The 21,670-nt window shown below is 42.1% G+C and overlaps 1 protein-coding gene across 1 annotated transcript in view; it reads left to right on the forward strand.

Annotated features, from left to right (window-relative positions):
- Positions 1-348: 348 nt before the first annotated feature.
- zhx2a (zinc fingers and homeoboxes 2a) overlaps positions 349-21,670 on the forward strand; it is an 85,044-nt gene continuing 63,722 nt past the window's right edge. The window contains exon 1 of the mRNA XM_077528113.1: positions 349-748. The gene's annotated coding sequence lies outside the window, so the exon portion shown is untranslated. The remainder of the gene's footprint in view (positions 749-21,670) is intronic.

Consider the following 21,670-nt stretch of genomic DNA (forward strand, 5'->3'; position numbering starts at 1 on the left):
GAAGGCGAACGTGTTAACCAGTAATCCACCGTGCCACACTGTGTGATGAAGTCATTAATTTGATATAACACGAAAACACAGTTTTGTACCAGCATGCATCTTCTTTTAATGAAGAAGATGCATGCTGGAACGCAACTGTCGGCCAAGGTCACCATCAGTTCATCAATAAGTCCAGAGGAGGTCACTGTTGCGTGATAGTTTTCCAGACACAAGGCTCAGTCAGTTTGTGTGTGTGGGTCACGCACGCACAGAGGACGCCATGGGGTAGAAAGGACGTGGAGGGGGCGATGCTTGGTTGTGAAAGCCACGCCCCCTCTTGATGATTTCATATTCAATGAGGTCGGAACAGACCAGGGCAGACATCAGCACAGTGACAACACGGACTTGATTCACCTAAACACCGGCCGTCATGCTTCATGGATGCGTCGGCACATCCTCTGTCATCCGGGCAGGAGAGTTGGTCCACTTTCTACCGCCTTCCTGTGAACTTTCTACGGCTCCAGCAGCACGCAGTCGCTATGGACGGATACCGGTGCCCCGGTGTGGCATGCAAATACGTACTCTGACGTCGGCGATCATGTGGCTTTTGGCGTAGAAGATCCTCCTTGTGATCGACAATTTTTCTCCCTCCTGTCGCCTGTTGTCTGCCCAGCTACTGGAGCTACCGCGTTTAAAACGTCTTTCACGCATTCTGTGGGTTGGGATTGTAACGCACGCTACCCGAGCATCGCTACAGAACAGTGGCCAGGTAAGAAAAAATAAATAAATCTAGTTTTCATGTAGCTCCAAAGTCCCTCAAGTCATAAGTGCATGTAAGCGTATTTGTGTTTAACCATTCTATCTTCTCATCTACTAAAGACTCCACGTTTGCGTCTAAATATTTAACTTGTCTCGCCGCGTGAACTTTGCTTGCCTGCTTGCTTATTATCTCCACCTGCGCGCTAAATATGTCCCACTAAGTTTTTGGACATTTTTGGTGCCCCCCTATGTTCGAGTTCTACTCTGAAACGCCGTCGCAGAGTCGTCAGGAGGAAGGAAACCAGGCAGAGAGTCAGGGAACGAGAAACGTCGGGTCTACTTTTCCTCCTCCTCCTCCGTGTGTCGACATAACCAGCAAAACATGGCCGTCCTCTGCCGACATGTTGTTACGTCGCTGGCGAGAAGGAGGGGAACGTTTGGAGAGCGGGAGAGCGTTTCCCTGCGCGGCTATGTCACACCTCCGGCGGGAAGACAGCGTTCGGCTTGGCTCCCCCGCCGCTGCATCCGCACAGGGGTCTGAGTGCAACTTTAGGAGTCCCGTGTTGTTTATCCACTTCGATTTGTGATGTAGGCGGCGCGGCCAGCCGGTGACGCCTCCTCCCTGCGTGCAGGCCTGCTGACTGGGGCTCACTTTCACTGCAGTGGGCCGCTGCAAGACGCCAGGCGCCGTTCTTTCTGTTCCCAATGTCAACTTTGGGATAAGCAGATTCCCTCCCGCTTTAGACAACACAACTGTAGCACTCAGTGATTCTTTGGTGTTGGTGGACATGCATCCCAACACTGCAACGGAAATAGAGCAAACACATGGCACAATAACAGAACCATAACTCTGCTTTTTCTTTAGATACAATTCTTGTTCAGTCTGTCAGCATGGAACAGAACAGTTATTGTTTTTAAGCAGATGCCAGGACATCATCAAGTCCCTTGACGAAACAAGGCGAAGTACAGGATGATTACAAATCTTGCTTTAAAATATTTTATTGGCAACTGTGTCCCTTTCACAGAGGTGTTGGTTTCAAATGTATGGAATCTTTGAAGAGTGTGTAGTATTTTCACTCATGCAGCTAAAGGAAATAAGGCAGAATATTGGAAACACCATTATGATGCAGTGCACCACTTAAAAAAAAAATAAAAAATCTGTAATATTGTTAGAATTTCAATTAAACCAATTTAGTTTTTCTTTAATATAGCTCTTTTTCAAAAGATTCTCAAAGGGTTTCATAAGCACACAGTTCACAAAGATTGACAAACTCCCCTCCTCGTCTAAACCCCATCCGTGCAAGGGAAACTTAAAAAAAAAAAAAATTCATTTCGGGGAAAAAGAACCCCTGAGGAGGTATCACAGATGGAAGGATCCCCCTTCCAAGATGATGGATATGTTATAATTATGGTGAATTTGAGTAATTCATACATCTGGCAGTGTTTTTTTTTAATTTATTTTATTTATTTTTTTATCGCCTTGGCTTTCACTAGGGTCACGGTGCCCATGGGCACCAGGCGTCCTCTAAGGAACAACAAGTAAAAACTAGATCACCAGAGAGATGCATCCTTTTTCTCCTTTCTCATGTTGCTATCCTAAATCATAAAAAAGTAGCAATTTACCAGTAAACTGTGTGTTACTTTTAATACTTTTTTTTTTTTAAAGCACACTTGCATTGATAACAATTTCAACTAAACTTTATTTATATAGCGCTTTCAAACAGCCTGAGCTGTCACAAAGCGCTTTACAGAGACACAAAAAACAAACATAATATAACATAAACAATACAATACAATCACAACAAATCAATATTCTTCCATCCCTACATACACTTTGTTTGAAGCAGTTTTTAGATAAAAGAGGACAGAAATCAGTCTCCTTTCAGCAGTTGATCAGAGACGTGAGCTCAGCATGCATGACGTCACACGAGTTTGCTACAAGCTAAGTTTGCTTATAAGCTAGCTCATAAACAAGCAGTTGCTGCGTTCGCGATGAGCACTATACACACAAAAAGAATGGTCCAATTGTCCCGTCCCATCCAAACTGCCTTTCCTCCAAGCATCGAACCTCCATCCAGTACACGCCCCGCACACATCACCGTGCTTAGCGGCGACGTTCACGTCCTCAGCTCCACCGCCATCTATCTTAGCTCACCAGCGTAGACTGTCCAGTAGCGCCGACTTCTCCTCTCAGCAGAAAGGGGCTGTGACAAATGCTGCCTGTTTCCTGGCGCAAAAACACAAGCGACCCGCAGGTGCCCGGTGGGCAGTCAGATAGCACCGACATTCCCCCATCAGAAACCGTGCTAGTGCAGGCATGCCGCTGAATGGGCGCAACCGCCGGGCGCCGACACTGTTCCTCGAGGAATATCACGGCCAAACTGCAGAGAACAGTCCAGTCCTAATCGGGTCCACAAAAAAGACGAGACGCCACATGACAAGAAGAGAGACAAAGACGGCTGCTGTAGCTCACAGCGCCATCAACAAACAGCCAAGACAATAGTCGCCAGACACACCGGCGCACGCCATCTTGTCGAGGCAAAAAAATAAAAAATAAAAAATCCATCCATCCGTTTTCTACCGCTTATCCAAGGTTGGGGAAACCCAGACCTCCCTCTCCCCAGCCACTTAAACCAGCTCCGCCGGCGGGATCCCAAGGCGTTCCCAGGCCAGCCGAGAGACATAGTCTCTCCAGCGTGTCTTGGGTCGTCCCCGGGGCCTCCCGCCGGTGGGACATGCCCGGAACACCTCTCCATGGAGGCGTCAGGAGGCATAACAATTTGGAAAATGACAAATTAAAAAGAAAAAAAAAAGCATAGCAATCAAGCTAGTGGGCACAATAACGATGAGATGACTTCTGCCCAAATAATTAGAAAAGTGTGCTATATTAGAAGTGTGTATCACACTGGTAGTCCTTCGCAATAACCAATACCCAAGAAGTAGCGCGAAGTTTCAAGAAGGTTGGTGACGCCTATATTAGAATGGGAAAATCATATTAAGTACTATCATCATGCTGTTTTGGTCTGTCAGTCAATGTACAGTGTACTTATGAATGTGTTCTTAATTCAAGATAAGGTATTTGTAATGTTTTCTAGATTCTTCAGTCCTAGAAAGTCGAGTAATTATTATAATGGAAATGCAGCATCCCATGTGCACTGTGCAATAGATTTCACCAAATGTACACACTCTTTGGGAGCTTTGTGCGTCTGGTTTTGCTCAGCGTGAGTGTCAGTTGTCTGGAGTGTTATGTGAAATGACATACTTCCCTTTTGAAGAACAACGGTGTTCATGTGCCAATACCCCCCTCACGCTGGGATGACCTAAGATTCCGCGTTTGTGAACGTACACTGTTCAGCTGCGGTACCCAGTCAGCCTGAGATCTAAGTGGGTTTGATCACAGCACAGTTAACCCTCCTGTCATACTTTCTCGTACCTGCAATTCCTCCGGGTATAAACTTGTCGCCTCACACTCTTGCTCTTTACACGTGAAGAGCTATTTGGCTCATGTTTGTTCGCATGTTCCCCGCGTGTGATGTGCCTAATCTGAGATAATGTGTAATGTAGCGCGACAGCGGACTCAATTCTTTTGTTGCAATGACATTTCAAAAGAAGTTGTCTTGCTCATCAAAGTAAATCACAATTTTTCCTATTTAGAGATAGAGTAGACAAAATTAGCACCGTTTTATGTAGCTATATCTGTTGTGAATTAAATTCATACAAAATAGATGATGATGATGATGACGACAGATGTATTTTGTGGCAGGGGTGGAGTGATGACAGAATTGCTCAAAGGATTACTCATAAGCGTACAGATGTCGCATTATGGCTACACAGAGAGCATTTAAGTTCAACCAAAAATAATTTTATTTTTGTTGATGCTACTGGATCACACAGCTGGTTCTGTGCATCTGGGAGTGATCAATTGCCACTAGACGCCATTCACAATCAAATGTCGTCAAGCCACCCAAAGTCAACTGGGATAGATTGCTTGTGACGTGGAACAGTATGAAGCAGTATAGAAAATGGGTGGATTGAATTCTTGTTGTTGTTTTATTATGTTTGAGCTTAAATAAGAAAACTGTTGTTTCTCAGTTTTATCTCTGTGTACTTCAACTTCTAAGAATGCCTCAGCTGAACATGTCGCCGTGTGGCGATCCACTCTGTTGCTTTCCTGGAGGCGTTTCCTTCTCTACTTTAGTCAGAGGGTGGAAAAGTGAACAAGACCAATGTCGGTGAGACTTTGTGGGATAGAAAATCGCTATGCAGGAAAGAGGCGCTGTCAAGTTTTAACCCAGAAACAGAATCAAAACAGATCATTGAGTGCAATCAAATGTACACTTTACATGTTAAATCGGGTACTGTTTTGGATTAACATTGTGCATTCAGTCAAATGAGGTCAATGCATTTTGTTCGTCTTCAAAATTATTTTAAAGACAATCTGTATTGTAGGCTACGAAGGTTAACCGTGATGTGATCAAACTCGTATATATTGTATGTCGTTGGACAAGGAAAACCTTTGTTTTGATTAGGGATGGACGATAATGCTATTTTCAAACCCGAAACCGATAAACCAATAATTTAGAAGTGCCGATGTCGATAACCGATAAGTAAGTCGATAATTGTTTGCAAAATTAACTTGAATGCAAATATACTTTTGAGTCCTACTAAAAGTCTAACAAGTACATTGAAACATTGTATAAACTTTGCACAATGTTTCAATGTATGTAAAGCACCATGAAGCAGAATTTTATTGATATGATCCACAACCACAATAGATGGATCAATGTGGCATGTGTATAATTATTGCTGGATTTCTTTATTATCTCGTGTATTTGTATGAAATGAAATTGCCGATAATTATCGGCAGATTTCTCTATTATCTATTTGACGTCAAATTGGTCGATAATTGCCGATAATTATCGGCCACCGTTATTATCGTGCATCCCTAGTTTTGATATAGTTTTCTAAATGTATTTTATTTTCACTGTGTTGGTTTGAAGAGTTTGGTGTGTAAAAAATTGATTTCTTGTTCCATAACCATTGACCCCAGCTTCATCAGACATCTTTTGAAATGCACTTGATTAGAACAAACATTTTTGAACCGAGCTCTAACCATTCAAATGTTATTCTGAGTGATCAGACAAAAATTCACAGGCACACTTCGATATTTTGTTGAAAGTACAATATTCCCAAAAGTTATTATACCTGCATGTGAGAGGCCAAATCCATATTGTGTTCTATTTTCACTTCCTGAAAACGTAATTAGCAAGTGTCCCAATATTTATAAATGTTATTCATGCAATAACATCGGTAATGTAGGTGTGTGTGAGTGACATAGCTGTTAATTTTAAGGTTTGTTTTTGACATTTTACATTCATCTTGCAGTGAAAGTCATTCTACATTCTTAACACTTGGTGGTGTTGCCATTATTTTTGTGTGGTCATGCTTACTTCTTCTGTGGCAATACTGTATACCCCTTTACATCTATTTCAGTCTTTTTGGCTGACTTGCGGCATTTTTTCCTCACTGACATCAATAGCGTCCAGCATCCGCTGGCTCCACATCAAGCATTCAAATCAAGTTTCAAGCCGCCCTTTGTCTTCATGAAACGCAACATAACAAGTCATAGCACATTGAAAGGATTAATTTGCTCAGCTTGGCGCTGTGATGACATCAACAACAGTGATGTGATGCTTTTGTTTCAGGTTTTCAGACATGTTGTTTAGTGACTAATGTCCCAGAGAAGTTAGATCATCACCTGTTTTATGAGGCAAGAAGGGTGTGGAGGTGGGGAGGAGTTGGTCGGAGCCAGATGGAGAGTTTGTGGTAGGGCTGAATGATCAATTGCGTTTGCAATATAATCGCAATATGATAAAAACACGACTTGCAAAGGCTGCAGTATGACTTGTCATTTGGGAATAGAATGGAGAGGTTCAGAGAAGGCAGAGACCTCACCAAAGCCTGTCACACTAAACGTATATTCGCCATTATGCTTCAGTCAGAAAAGGTGCACTGCTGCACACTTTTTTTTGGCTGCACAATTTTGTGAAATGTACGCGCTCTGTTTGGAGCAACATATAGATGAGGCGTACCCTCTCATATCTAACTGCGTGCATTCTCTGAGACACTTTTGAGCATCTTTCCTCATGCATGCTCAGGAAGCTTTACTAATGCCGAGTAGGGATGTAATGATAATGGCAATATCGTGACATTGCGATATTAAAACTGCCACAATAGATCGTTGTCGTCATGTCACGATATTAAAAGCAGCACATTGTTAAAAAAAGCCAGGTTGATTTGATTTGATTGATTGTTTTTTCAAGTGCAGTTTAATTTTCACAAGGCATGCTTTGGCCATTCTATGTTGAATATCCACACCAATGGTCAGATGAAGGGGCATGTAATATGGTTGTGAACCATGGTTAAAAGAAAAAATAAGGATGATTGATGTTGTACTATGTTACCGATTCGGCCATTGTTTTCCAAAGTATGAACAGATGTTTGCAAATGTCTTATTTTGATCTTCTTTCATGAAGGACTACAGAAATCAGTTATTACTGTTGATATGCTGAAATCTGAGGATTTGGACAACTTTATATTAAAAATGGCTACAAAAGATTAATCGATTAATTTAAAAGCTCTATTCCATACATGAAAATACAGTTCTCTGCTGTACACCATGTGAATTTAAGAAATAAAAACTCGATTATGTACAAAAGAAAACCAATTGTTCGTTCGTTACGTCATTTTTTTGTTTGTTTGTTTGTTTTTTGTTTTGTTTTTAATCATTGCTTCAGGTCCCTGGGATTAACTGGAAAAAATAGCTCCACAAAAATAGAAAGTTGCTCCTCAAAGGAAAAAATTGATTTGCAAAACTGCTCCGCTTAAGTTTTTTTGTTGTTGTTGTTGTTGTTTTATTTATTTATTTATTTTAATTTTAATTTAGCCTTGTACCACGAAAGGGAAATCTTGAGACTAAGAAACAGCGGTACAATGCTACTGTTGAACTTGAGTGATTTTGGTTATTATTAAATAACCTTGGAAAATGCCTAGCTCTTAAATGAAACTCTTATTAGTTCTTTTTGTTGTCATGTTTCTCCAGACAAGTGTACCTTTTTGTCATATCGGGCATTTAAAATGGACAATGACCAGAAGGAACAAGGGTGATGTAATAATACTTTTTCTTTCCCCACGACTGCATTTGAGCTACAAATGCCTTTTTTTTTATGATCATTTCAGTCTTCAAATGTGAAGATTGTCTCCTAGGCTTCAGATTTCAAATTTTGCACAAGGCAAGGAGAGACAAAGAGAGTTTACTGACAAGCTCACTGCACTGCATCACGTCAGCCATGGGCAGCGCATAGTCACCTCTACCCCCCACTTTCCCTGGTAGCGTGAGGAAGAGACAGTTCATGTGTGAGGAAGGCACAGAGTGACAGGTGCGGAGATCTAAGCATATAGTAATGGGAAGACTCATGCATACACAGTTTTCCTCATTGATAATGCAAATATACACATATATGTGAGATCATTTTAGTTGATGAAGATGACATTAATTTGTGACATTGACCTAATTTGAAGGTAGGGCTCTCTGGCCCCACTCCTACTATTTATTTATTTATTTATTTTTTATTTACTACAGATTAAATTTACGTCCACAGTCTTTTATTAAAATGTAAAAGAAGCGCTCATCCATTACTCTATTGAGCTGATGAATATAAAGTACACTGTAGTTTGTAGTTTAGCTGCTTTGGGTTTCATTATGTGGTTGAAGTATAGATTTTTATTATTGCAATTCAGTTCACAGACCCTCAAGAGCATGGAAGATCTGACACTGGCTGTTAAGTTGCTACCCTTTTCCATACATGTAATAATTACATTCATGTTGCATAATAATTCAATTACCGTATCAATATAATTTATTTGTTCCAGCCTCAGAACGAGGTTATGTTTACCTTGTTTGTACCCGTCAGGTTGTAGTTACTCAGTTAATAGAGTCGACCCATTTTGAAATAAAGTGACTATGTACTATAGATACTGTACTGTTAGTACATTAAAAGAGTTATTCCACATCAACTGCCTTTATTGCCTCTTATTAAGAATATTCTACAGCAGGGGTCTCCAAGTTGGGTCCTCGAGAGCCCCTATTCAGCCTGTTCTCCATGTTTCTCTCCACTAACACACCTGATTCATGATCGGGATCATTATCAGGCTTCTGCAAAGCTTGCTGATTAGCTGATCATTAGATTCAGCTGTGCTGAAGGATGGAGACATGGAAAACAGGCTGGATAGGGGCTCTCGAGGACCCAACTTGGAGACCCCTGTTCTACAGGTTAGATGCAGCATATCAATCAGTTTATTTAAAGTGCAAACATCATCATGGTATATGGTTTCAATACACTGTACAATAAAGCCATGTGCAATTAAAACAATTTACAGTAAAATAAATCAATCAATCGTAGACTAGTCATGGCTGGAGAGTGAGGCGTAAGGATGACGTAATAGAGAGATGACAGTTGTAACCCTAACCCTTGGTGTAAAAAAGGTAAAATCTATTTGATGCTGGATGGGCTCTTGGACCAAGAGTCAATGATCTAATAAATTTGTTAAGCACAGTTTTCATGTGGATCTTGCAGACAGGTCTTCAAAATTGTGTGTATTGCAGGTGCTATTAAATTGTTTTGATTCTTGACAGACTGTTATGTTCTGTAACTTGTGAGTTTTCCATCATCCGTAATGTAGGCCATAGCCACCTACAGTGAGGACAAACAGAACAAGGTCAAATCAGTTCAACTCATTCTAGTCTTCCACAATGTTTGTTTGCTTTCAAAAATGTAAGCTGAAGGGTATGTGGTATTGCAAAAATATCATCCAGTCTCTTTTTTTTTTTTTTTTTTTTTTTTTTTTAAATAGCTGAAATTCTCCACAGAAGAAAGTGTACATTATGTATCCATCTGACAGTGTTTTCAATCTCACCACGACAATGCTGACACTTCACCAGACTGTAATGCACCATAAATGTGAGACTTTTAATTGGGGTTGGTGCCCACTGCTTCTATTTTTGCCATTAATGTAAATTATGGTTTGAGTTATGGTTAATAGTTTTACAACGTCATGCTAAACGTTCAAAACGTATTTGTTTAATGTGTTGGTTCTCGTGAAAGTAACCCTGCTCTGTTGCTGTGCAGAACATAGCACGGCACTTGAGAGCTCAGTGCAGCACTTTGCTTTGCCCTAGAGGAGCCACGTGATGAGGTTTGAATTAATTCTGTGGCAGTCCAAAATGCTGCCTCATACACTCCTGTTAGAACACACCATGTAAGTGGTAACGGCGCCTTTCCACCCACACAAATTGCCCCTTACTCTGCATTGGCCAACTTGTTGAACAAAGAAGCATGGATTGGAAAAAACACAAGCGGAAATCTTTGATGTGGCTTTAACTTGCTAAAGTCAGTTGGTCTAAGTTGTCATTTCACATGTGATTTTGGAGCTCGTTTAAGCGGCTCAGATAATGGATGGACGGACGGTTAAAATGATAGATATGGGTTTTATATTCAGTGTGGTTTCAAGTTCATGAGCTGTGGCCATTACTGTGACAAATGCATACCCAACAATTCTCTGTGAGAGGCTGACTGTCCCGCTGCATATGTTTCCTAGTACTTTTTAAACGAGAGCAAACTAACTCAGGTTAATTCTGCAAGTTGCTCAGTTCACTATGTGTTCAGTATTTCTCCCTAGCCCACCTGACTAATCTGGCTGCTTTTTGCATTTTAATATCGTTCATATTTGAAGGAAGTTCATGTCCTTCTGAAACATGTCTTCAACATTTCTTAACTTCTGATTTATTCTCACTGATAGTAGTACTAGTAATGTGACCTTCATTAATGAAGATAGCACAGTTACCATCAAGACTTGTCAGCTCGAATAGTTATTAAAGTGAACCCCCATGTATTTGTGGCTCGGCATTCATCTACCAGCCTCCAACTGCTTTAATTTGAAATTAGAAAGAGCGGCTGCTACGATTTAGGAATGGCTAGTCGCTGCTCCCGAATGAATATAGCAGCAGCAAAACGGGGGTCCATCGGCAACGGACAGTCCGTCACTCCCGACCGACTGCCCACTTCTGCAAATAGGTATATGAGATCATGAGTGAGTGTGGCTAAAATGTGCAAAACCCAGTGGAATCTCCAATTTTGGTATGCACCAACTCTAAACCTTGAGGTTTTCTTTGTTCAGGACGTCCTAAGTGGTTTCAGATACATCCACTATTCAAGGGCTAATATCGCTAAGAATAGTACACTATGCTCTTTGTTAATGCAGATCTGATAGACAGGACCAGAATTAGAGAGAGACCGATATGCTTTTTTCAGGGCCGATACCGATTATCGGTAGTCAAGGAGGCTGATAACCGATATTTGAAGCCGATATTCATTTGCAGTAAAAGTTAAAATGTTGGCACCAAATTTTTGAATAATGCAAACCCTAACCATTCTTTACAATGGATTCTCACACTGCACTTTTTCATTTACATCCTTGCTAATCGACGCGCTGCAGACACCTGATCCTTCCGCCTTCGAAAAGACAAAAAACTTGTAGATTAGTGCGCGTCTATCAGGTGCATGCGGGGCGCCGCGCAGTGATACGAATGAACAGAAAAGTAGTGCTTGGCGGTAATGGCGTCTGACTTTTATCAGAAAAGGAGTTTAATGATTGCAAATGTATCACTTTTTTTTAACACAAATTGTTTTTAGAAGAAAAACGCTTTTATTTCCGTGACCCCAGCCAGCTTGCTGGACTATTTTCCTCTCGTCCAACACCGGACCAGAACTCATGTCACAGAACGCTGTCAGGGGTAAGTCAGTGCTGATCGCACACACTGGAGGTGAGGATGAAATAGAGATTCATGTCAAAAAAGCCAAACTATCCCTTTAAGATGCGAGCCTCCAAATATGGTCCAAAATTTATTGCGCAATACCCAGAGCTCAAAAGTGGCCGTGGCACCCACACTTTGAAGGACCGTAACTCAAAAACCGTTTGAGCTTGGAGGCCCAAACTTTATAGTCTTTCTTTTAAAGGGATATTTGACTCGATGAGACATTTTCAACACTAAAAAGTTAATATTTTGTCGATAATTAAGTAGGGATCTAAGGATAAGCACAATATCGTGATTTTGTGATATGAACACTGCCACAATATTGTCGTCGTCATGTTCACGATATTTAAATGCAACACATCTGTTCAAAAAGTCAGGTTGATTTCCATTTGTGCAGTTGTAGCAACCTCTGGTGGCTAGATTTTTGGTGCAGTTTAATTTCCGTGGCCAGATTTTTAGTGCAGTTTAATTTCCGTAAGGCATCTTTTAGCCCTTCTGTTTAAAATCTACCCTAATTGTCAGCTGAAGGGGAACATAATATGTCTGTGAAGCAAGTCAGTATGTGGAGAAACTCAATGTGTGTGTGCATTAAATATCGCTAACCTCCCCACAATATCATGATAGTTAGAGTATCGTGAGCTTCATATCGTGATAATATCCTATCGTGACATTTGGATATCGTTACATCCCTAGAATTAAGGTGGTAACTTCATTATTTTTCATGTAAGATTAATACCTTTAAAAAGTAATTTTCTACTTTCTGTTGACTAAAGATAACATCACCTGTGCTGAGGAAGTAGGTAACGACCAATCATGGCTCAGTTTGCTGACCAACAACAGAAAACAGGTGAGCCATGATTGGTCGTTACCTACTTCCTCAGCACAGCACACCTCAGCGCCGTCATCATCAGTCAACAGCAAGAGAAAATAATATTTTTTAAAGGTATTAATTGTACATGAAATATAATGGCGTTATCATTAATTCTGGACAAAATAATAACTTTTCACTGCTGAAAATAGTTCAATGAGTCAAGTATCCCTTTAAGGCACTAATGGGATAAAATCAGGCAAATTAATGAGGTATCACTGGGGACGTTCTGGGAATTTGTGTGAATTGACACAGAATGACCCTGGTACAATCGTATGCCACACACTGGCATTTTGGCTTTGGAGACAGAAAATAATGTGGGGGGGAGTTAAAAGATGCTTAGCAAGTGGGAGCACACACACTTCTTGCTCTGGCGTATACGTATAAGCAACATTAGCAACCCAGGTTATTGTCTGTGGCTCAAATGAACTGCGTATGTCACTTTCATGCATGTGCACTCCCCACATAGATAAGTCACACGTATGAAGACAATATACTACAACGCGTACTGACTAGAATAGAAAAATTCAGATTCAGTGTTCTTTTTCAAGGGCCAATTCGCAACTCAATTCGAGTCACTGCACCAATTCATGCAATAACTATAAATGCACGCCGTTTTTTTGTTTTGTTTTTTCCTACTTGTAGCACATTGAGATCTTGCGATGTAAAGATTATTATATTATTTTTATTATTATTCTTATTATGTGGTCTGTAATTTTCATAATAGTTGCCATTAAATAGTTAGGCATATGTGTTACACTTTTTGCGTAGCCTATACGCATTATTAGGAGTGTTTTGGTGAAACATTCTAATCCAGCAAGCAGTTTTATGTAATATATAAATGTGTTTATCATATCTATTTTTTTTTCCAGCCTTCCCAAGTTCCCACCCTATATTTTTTTATAGCATAGTTTAAAAGTGATATAGCAATTATTCATTTCACTGAATTGAATCTTGTTTGGCTGTCAAAAACAAGTACAACCTAATGTTACCAAAGTGCTCCATTAGTGAAATTATGTAGAACAGTCAACACAAACTATGTGCTTGGTTTTACACACGACGACACTGGCTTACACTAGTCACGTTTTTCAGAGGAATCTGTGAAGTTTTTTTTTTTTTCCTTTTTACCCTTCCACGACTCGCTTCACTGAGTGGGATGTGTTGCTGTGACTCACCCACACAGTGTATTTATCATTTTGCTACTCCTATAAGAGTTATACTCTGAATGCAGTAGTTTTCTGTGGTGTCATCATTTAGGACTTCATACATTAGACAAAGTCTCAACTGATTTCCTTTTCCCCCCAGTACATGCTGTAAGGCTAGCCAATGTTCATCAGTGCTTTTGCTGCCATCTTCTGACTCTCTCAGAATGACGGCTGTGCTCATATAAGACACCATTCTCACATAGAGCTGCATTAAAGGCAAAACAAATAAAAGAAAGTCTGGCAAGTAACTGCCAGGCTGAGTATTCATACACATTTAATGAGCATGCAGACTGTCGGGAGTTGGGACTTCAGCAGGGACCTCCCTCTGCACACAGAAACCAACTGGAGGACCACCACATAGTTGGTGGGCATGCTTTTCTTCAAGGGCCCATATCATGCAAAATCAACTTTATTTTTATTTTATTTCTTCATTTAAAAAAAAAAAAAAATATTTGATTTATTTATTTATTTTTTTAGCCAAATGCTAATTCCTCACTAAAAACATCGCCAAAGTGGTGTTTTCCTCCATTCACCCATCTTTGAGCATCCCCTGTTCCTTCTTGCTCTAAGCATAAGCTCTGCCCAACCCAATAAAACGACTGTGTCCTCACTGATCGACGCCCATGACATCACCCCATACCTCCCCTGCAGACCAAACACACTCCCATGCCAACTAAACACATACCCCTTTTCTCCAGCAGTCAGTAGGACGCCCGGCAAGTGTACCTGGTGAAGAGAGTCAATGAGCGGCCTCCCAGCCAAGGCGCTCATCGGCTGGAGCTCCACTCTTTCGATTTTTTTTCTAATTCAGGCGACATGCCCAACAAGCGTAGTGGGGGGAAAAGGCACTATAAGGTGGACTCCCCAGCAACAGACCATCCAGCAGCTGTTACTGATTGTCATTTCTTTGAGGATTGCCTGGTTAACCTTGGCTAGTACCAAAGTGGATTGACAGGGAGATTAAATCTTAAAACTTGTGCATTCCCCCCAGTCAAACTTGATGGCCAGAGCTGTAAGTAAATCAAACCTCTAACCTGGGATTTACACCGGTTGCGGCTGCGGTGCGGTGCGTCTTGACTGCGTGCTCCGGACGCGTCAATTTTTTGGCCAAATCACACCGGCTCTGCACAGCTGCGGGCTGACAGCTCCGTCGCCGACCACTTCCCGCCGTGTCTCGCGTGACCGCGCGCGATCATGTGGCATTAAAAACGATGACAAACACACAGAAAGTCTGTGCTCAACAGAGAAGCAGAAAGAGAGGTGGACTTTTATTATTTTTTATTACCTCTCCTCGCCCATGTTCGCTGGTGTCTAAACCGTGAATGAACACCTCGCACGTTAACTCCAGGCCCGGCTACCCACATCACGTTTTGCTAACATGCTTGCGAAATAGGAGATGGCGAGTGTTTTATTTTGAAAGTTAACCGGAAATTTATTTTGAAATTGCGTCGTTCTTCCTGTCCCGCTCGATGTGTTTTGTGTTAGCTTCCCAGGATTTACACCGGATGCGGTTGCGGTGCGTTCCGGCGACGCAAGCAATTAGATTACATTCATTCGAATGGTGCAGGTTACACCACTTGCGTGTGCGTTGCGTGTCGACTGCGTCTCAGCTGCGGCGTGCCGCACCCCTTCCGCAAGGATAGACCTATTTTCTATTTTTGCCGGACGCCGCGGCGGTAGGCCTCCGGCAAATGGCAAGCTAGCACAAAACACATCGAGCGGGACAGGAAAACCGACGCAGTTTCAAAATACATTTCCGGTTACCTTTCAAGAAAAAACACTCGCCAGCTCCTATTTCGCAAGCATGTTAGCAACACGTGATGTGGGCGTCGACGGGCCTGGAGTTAACGTGCGAGGTGCTCATTCACGGTTTAGACACCAGCGAACATGGACGAGGAGAGGTTTATATTGGAGGTGGAAAGCCACAAAATAATAAAAGTCCACCTCTCTTTCTGCTTCTCTGTTGAGCACAGACTTTCTGTGTGTTTGTTGTTGTTTTTAATGCCACATGATCGCGCGCCGTCACGCGAGACACGGCGGGAAGTGGTCGGCGACGGAGCTGCCGGACCGCTGCTGTGCGGAGCCGGTGTGGATTGGCCAAAAAATTTACGAGTCCGGAGTACGCAGTCAAGACGCACCGCAGCCGCACCGCACACGCAACCGGTGTAAACCCGGGGTTAGCTTGGCATTTGCCGGAGGCCGACCGATGCGGCATCCGGCAAAATTAGAAAATAGGTCTATCCTTGTGGATGGGCTGCAGCATGCCGCAGCTGAGACTCAGTCAACACGAAACGCACACGCAAGCGGTGTAAATTGCACCATTCGAATGAATGGAATCTAATTGGTTGCGTCGCCGGAACGCACCGCAGCCGCATCCGGTGTAAATCCAACTCCTGCACTCTTTGGTCCACTTCGGTCCAGACCTTTTACACAGGTGTGAATACACACTAGCAAATCCTAGTGCGGGTCACACAACCGAACCGATACCCACTTTTTGAGGTGGTCTTGGCCCGCTTCCAAACCTGATTCGTTGCGGTTCACTTCAAGTGTGAATACAAACTACTGCTGACCCGCACTAACTGCAGGACACGAGTCATTTTGGGCTTTAACAAACCACCGTAGCCAAGCATCGTGGATGAAAATAAATTGCCCGGTAGTGAATGTTTTTCTAAATCCACAGTATTCTGTTTAGCGATGCTGCTGCCAGCATATTGTGGGTCGGGGCACGCTGAGCACCTAGTCTCCTTCGGATTACTACTGTACACAAGTGACAATGCTGTTCCAAAATTAGAATTAGAATTGTGGAACCTGCATTGAATGAGCTGCTTTTGACATGCACATTAATTTTACAAATTTGCATCTACAGAACAAATACGCAGACCAGGAATACAGCATGTAGAAATTAGATATTTTCCTCGAGGTTTGTGCTCTGCATGCCGTCCTCGTCATTTATGTCCAGTGGGGAGCACAGATAGTCACTCGCATTGTGTTTTTACAGAATATAGTTCACTTACAAAAATTACAGTGTGAATAAAGTCTGCTTTTGGTCCGGACCAAATAAGCCGACCAAATGACTTTTCTGGTGTGAATAATGATAATATAAGCATAAGGCACTAAGTCTTTAGCTTTGTTATGAAGCCCAATATAGCAGACATTTTGTTGTATTAAAATTAAACTTATTTGTTACTAGGGGTGTTCCATATCATACCTTCTACGATATTACCGGTGTAATTTTTGGGGGGTGATACAAATTTTAAATATCATAAAATTGACATGATGAGGTAATCCGTAACAACATACGTCAGGTTCATTTTGGACGTACATGCGTCGTTTGCTGATGCATACAAACAATGCCGGAGCATGTGGCTGTGAGCAGCCAGTTCTGTCGCGTCTTCATCAAAGTGGGACCATCATGTGGAGGCTGTTTGGTTTCGCAAAATCAGATATGAGGCAAAAAAATACAATTCTTTGCAATGTGTACAAGAAAACTGATGGCAGGGAAGTAAAGAGGATACACAGCTTAAAGACACGCGAGGAGGACATGGAAACAGATAGTGTTCGGCGTAAAACTGAACAAAAGTTCATTGCTGGAGCACTCTTGATTAGACGCACTCCTTATGAAAAAGAAAAGGCAGACGGTGGTTGGATAATACTGAAGCGGTCGCGTATTTTTTGGCTAAAGCCTGGTTCACACTGCAAGATTTTAAAATTGTCGGCCAATTTCCAATCTTTGAGAGACACCACACGTGAAGAGAAAAAATCATGGGAGTTCCAGTTTTGAACGTACCATGCGTGGTGTGCGCCCCACACTGCACAATCAACACACCTCACACGAGCCGAGTTCATTCAAGAATGTGACGGGAAGTCTTGAAAAACCTCTCGAGATTAAACGTGGCTTCCGAGTTGTCAACATGAGTCGATCCTGGTTTTCAGCCGAAAAAGCGGCATAAAAAGAAAAGGTGTTGTTTAAAAAAAGAGCGTAACTGGGCACTGGCGAGACATCGCTTGCTCTCGGCTCGGTGCTGGCGGCGCGGGTTGGCGGCCCACCCGGAGACCACGTTTATTTGTGGAGAATGTGTGTGCGTGTATAAAAAAAAAAAAAAAAAAAAATACAAATAATTTAAAAAAAATAAATAAAAAGAGTGTAATAGCGCGAGCACGGACTTTCTGCTGCTTCATAACTGTTTTGATTTTGGATTCCCCACCAGCTTCCTCGCTGGCTCGCTTTCTGATTGGCTGCACGTCACTGTCAATCTGCTGCGCGGAGCGAAGACCGGCCAAAAAATCCAACATGTTGGATATGCCCGATTTCAAGTCGGGGGTCCTTCCGAGCGCCGATATCGGGAGGCGCCGTGTGTGTTGTCACCACACACGGCGCCTCCCGATATCAGGATTATCTGTGAAGATTATCGCTTGCGTCTCGGCGCGTCCTTACGATTGTCGGGAGGGGACATTCGGGGCTAAAATCGGGCCAATTCTCCTGCCGTGTGAACCAGGCTTAGGATAAACAATCAGCGGTGGTTATTTTGCCGTGTAGCAAGCCACCTAGTTGACGTGACTTTTTGATGCTAACAGGCCGCTAAGCTAATGTGTTCTCGACGAGATGGTGTGCACGTTCTATCGCGCAGCCACGTTGTACGTGATCTGCGTCGTTTTGATTTAACAGCGCTCATGCCTCGTCCGTAGCACCTTCTTTTTCGTTACTTTCCCACAGTAATCACCCAATTTTTAAGTTATTTAAAGTTGTGTTGATGTTACCTCTAGCAACAGACATCCATCGAGCGGGTCGGCTCGCCATCAGGCGCCTCACATTTTCGTGTCTAAGTGTGAATTAGCTCCGCTCTTCCGTCCGTCAACAATCAATGTCCGTGCGGAAACACGAAATATTGGTTCAGACTCTTCCAGGTTACACAAATGTTTTTTTAAATTACTGTACAAAGTATTTTGATGTAAATAGCAAATTTAACGGTGAAATCCGACCTAAGTTGAAATTCAGGTTACGTCGCCAGCGTAGGAACGTAACTCGGGAACTCCCTGTAATCATGTATATGCCTAGTAGTTAACTGTGGAAGGGCTTAAAGCTGCTCAATGCAGGAAATTTTTCGAATCGCTACTGCCAGGTGCGGCCAAAAAATGGAACACTCCCTTCTTTATGTACACAATGCGTGCATGAATTCACATCTGCAGACAGAGGTTGGGAATTTTGAACCTAAATCCAGTCTGAAAACTATTGGCCAGAGGCTTGCAGGAGCACCCAACATATATATATAACCACAAAACTTGGACAACTAGCATTTCGCTGGCATCGAGCTGAAACTTCATATGTCACAATTTGGTAAAATTCATATTTTTGTCAAAGATCTATACTATTGGTCATTCCACACGTGTGGGATTTATTTTTTACAAATTATTTACTAATCTGAGTGTTGAAAATGGTTTACTGTCTTTGAGGATGAGATAGGCGCCAGCACCCCCCGCGACCCTTGTGAGGAATAAGCGGTCAAGAAAATGGATGGATGGATGGAGGATGCAATGTTAACGGTTAATATCATTGCTTGGAAGGAACCATCAAGACAGTGGATCAGCCCCTCCCTCTACTGCTGAAAATGATAGAGGAGAGAGGCTGGTTGCGCCATTGAGTCTGTAGCCTTTTCTCTTTTTGTTTAAGACAGCTAGTGTTGCTTACTTTATGTTTGGGACAGGTATACTGTTTCTTACTTTCTATTTGAGAGGGCTAGTGTTTCTTCCGGCTTTAACTTGATATATGGCCTATTATTTTGAATCTGTCTGCACTGAAAATCGACCATTACATGCACACTTTCCAAGTGACTCAGTAAGTATTTCAATAATATTCAGTATCTGACATTAACCAGTGATTTCAGTTAACACTGAATATCAATATCTAGCAGTTGTGGTCACAGCTTACTAATACAGATATGGCATAAATTAAATTGCTCATCTGATCTCCATTCTTGTCTGGGCAGAACGAGTGGCGGGAGTATGCCCTGCTCCAGCTTACCGCAGCCTTTTTCCCCCTCTTCCATCACCATAATTACTCAAAAAGTGGGGGTAATAATTCATTCATAATTGACTGATAAAAAGTTTTTGTCAAGTGTGAAAATACCTTAATGTATCCCTGGCATCAGACGTACATCTCCAAAACCATCACTTTGCAAGAAACCAAAAAGACAGCATGTTCGCTGAGCCATTAACTGTGCATCATTTAGGAGAGCAAGTCATTTTCAACAATTTTCATTTGTGAAAATAACATACCCTCGTGGGGACTGACCAATAGCATCAATACATGAAAAAAAAATATCAAATTGACCAAATTTGAACATGGGAGGTTCTGGCCTCATGCCAGCGACATTTAACATTATTTGAGAATTTGTAGGTTACTTTTAATGTTACAACAATGCAGGAATACATCACGACAAAATGTAGCAACACCTAACAATTAATTATTTTCGAACTAGCTTGTGGCAAAAAAAAAAAAAAAGGCTACCATAGACAGAATTAAAAACTAAGTCTATGAAGAAACCATGGCACAATTTATTGTGGGACCGTTTCAAAATAAAAAAAAAAAATGTTATTTTAAATACAACAACGATGACAAAACAGACACAGATGGAAACTTGAATGGAGTGAGAATCTCCAGCCTGCCAAAGTTAGTGTGCATATCTGCGTTAGCACATGTGGAACAGGTATTGTGTCTGCAGGCTTTGTCTTGACAGCTCGAATGTGTTTTGAATATGAAGCCATCGAGCTCACAGCCTCGGTGCCTGCTTCTTTTAGACGAGGCAGTTCATTTTTATTTTTCCAAGACCAGTGATGAAATATTAGGCGATTACTATTATTAGGCGAGAGTACAAGCCGTCAAAATGACGGCTCAGGGAGATCGAGTTGTTTTAGAATTCTAGTAGTGCTAGTGTTAAACCATTCGAGCGTAGTTTTAGCAGCATGCTTTGGGTCATTGTCGTGCTGGAAGGTGAACCTTTTTCCCAATCGACAAATCACGGGCGACTCCAACGGGTTTTGCTCCAGAATGTCCCTGTATTTAGCACCATCCTTCTTTCCCTCTATGCGGACCAGTTTCCCAGTCCTTGCTTCTGCTACAACACATGCCCACAGCATGCTGCTGCCACCATCATGTTTCACTGTGAGGGCGGTGTTCAAGGGGTGATGGGATGTCTTGGGCTTCCACCAGACATAGCATTACCCCTTTGTGGCCAAAAAGTTCAAATTTTAGTCTCATCTGACCACATCACCCCCTGCCATATATTTAGTGTGTCAGCCACGTTTTTCGGCAAATTCAAAACAAAACGTGCCTTCTTATTTTTTACACTAAGTAAAGGCTTTTTTTCTGGCCATTCTTCCATAAAGCCCAGCTCTGGAGTGTACGGTGTGGTTCTATGGACACGTTGGACAGACACGTGTTTGCTGTAGAAATCTCTGTTGCTTCTCTGATCAATGCCTTCTTTGCTTGGTCTGTGAGTTTTGGTAGTCGGACATGTCTTGGCAAGTTTGATGTGGCCCTGTGTTGTTTCCATTTGTCAATTATGGGTTTGATGGTGCTCCGGGGGGATCATAAATATATGTATAACCTAGTCCTGACTTGTATTTCTCTATAACTTTGTCCATGACTTGTTTGGAGAGCTCCTTGGTGTTCATGATGTGATGCTTCTTGCTAAGTGGTGTTGCAGCCAATTGAGTCCTCTCAGAAAAGGTGTGTGACACTTAAATTGAACACAGGTGAACTTGATTTAAAGCTACTGAATATAGAATATTAAATTTCGAATCGCTACTGCCACCTGCTGATGAAAAATGAAACTGCACATACCCATCTTAACATACCGCGCACATTGTTACATCCGCAGACAGGGCCCGGGAAATTCAAACCCGAATCCAGTCTGAAAACCTGGTCATAGGCTTGCAGGAGTAGCCATTGTGAACAGCTAAGGTGTTATTCTACTAATTAGAAGACAT

The sequence above is a fragment of the Festucalex cinctus genome, chromosome 7 (assembly GCF_051991245.1).
Source record: "Festucalex cinctus isolate MCC-2025b chromosome 7, RoL_Fcin_1.0, whole genome shotgun sequence".
Classification (NCBI taxonomy): Eukaryota; Metazoa; Chordata; class Actinopteri; order Syngnathiformes; family Syngnathidae; genus Festucalex; species Festucalex cinctus.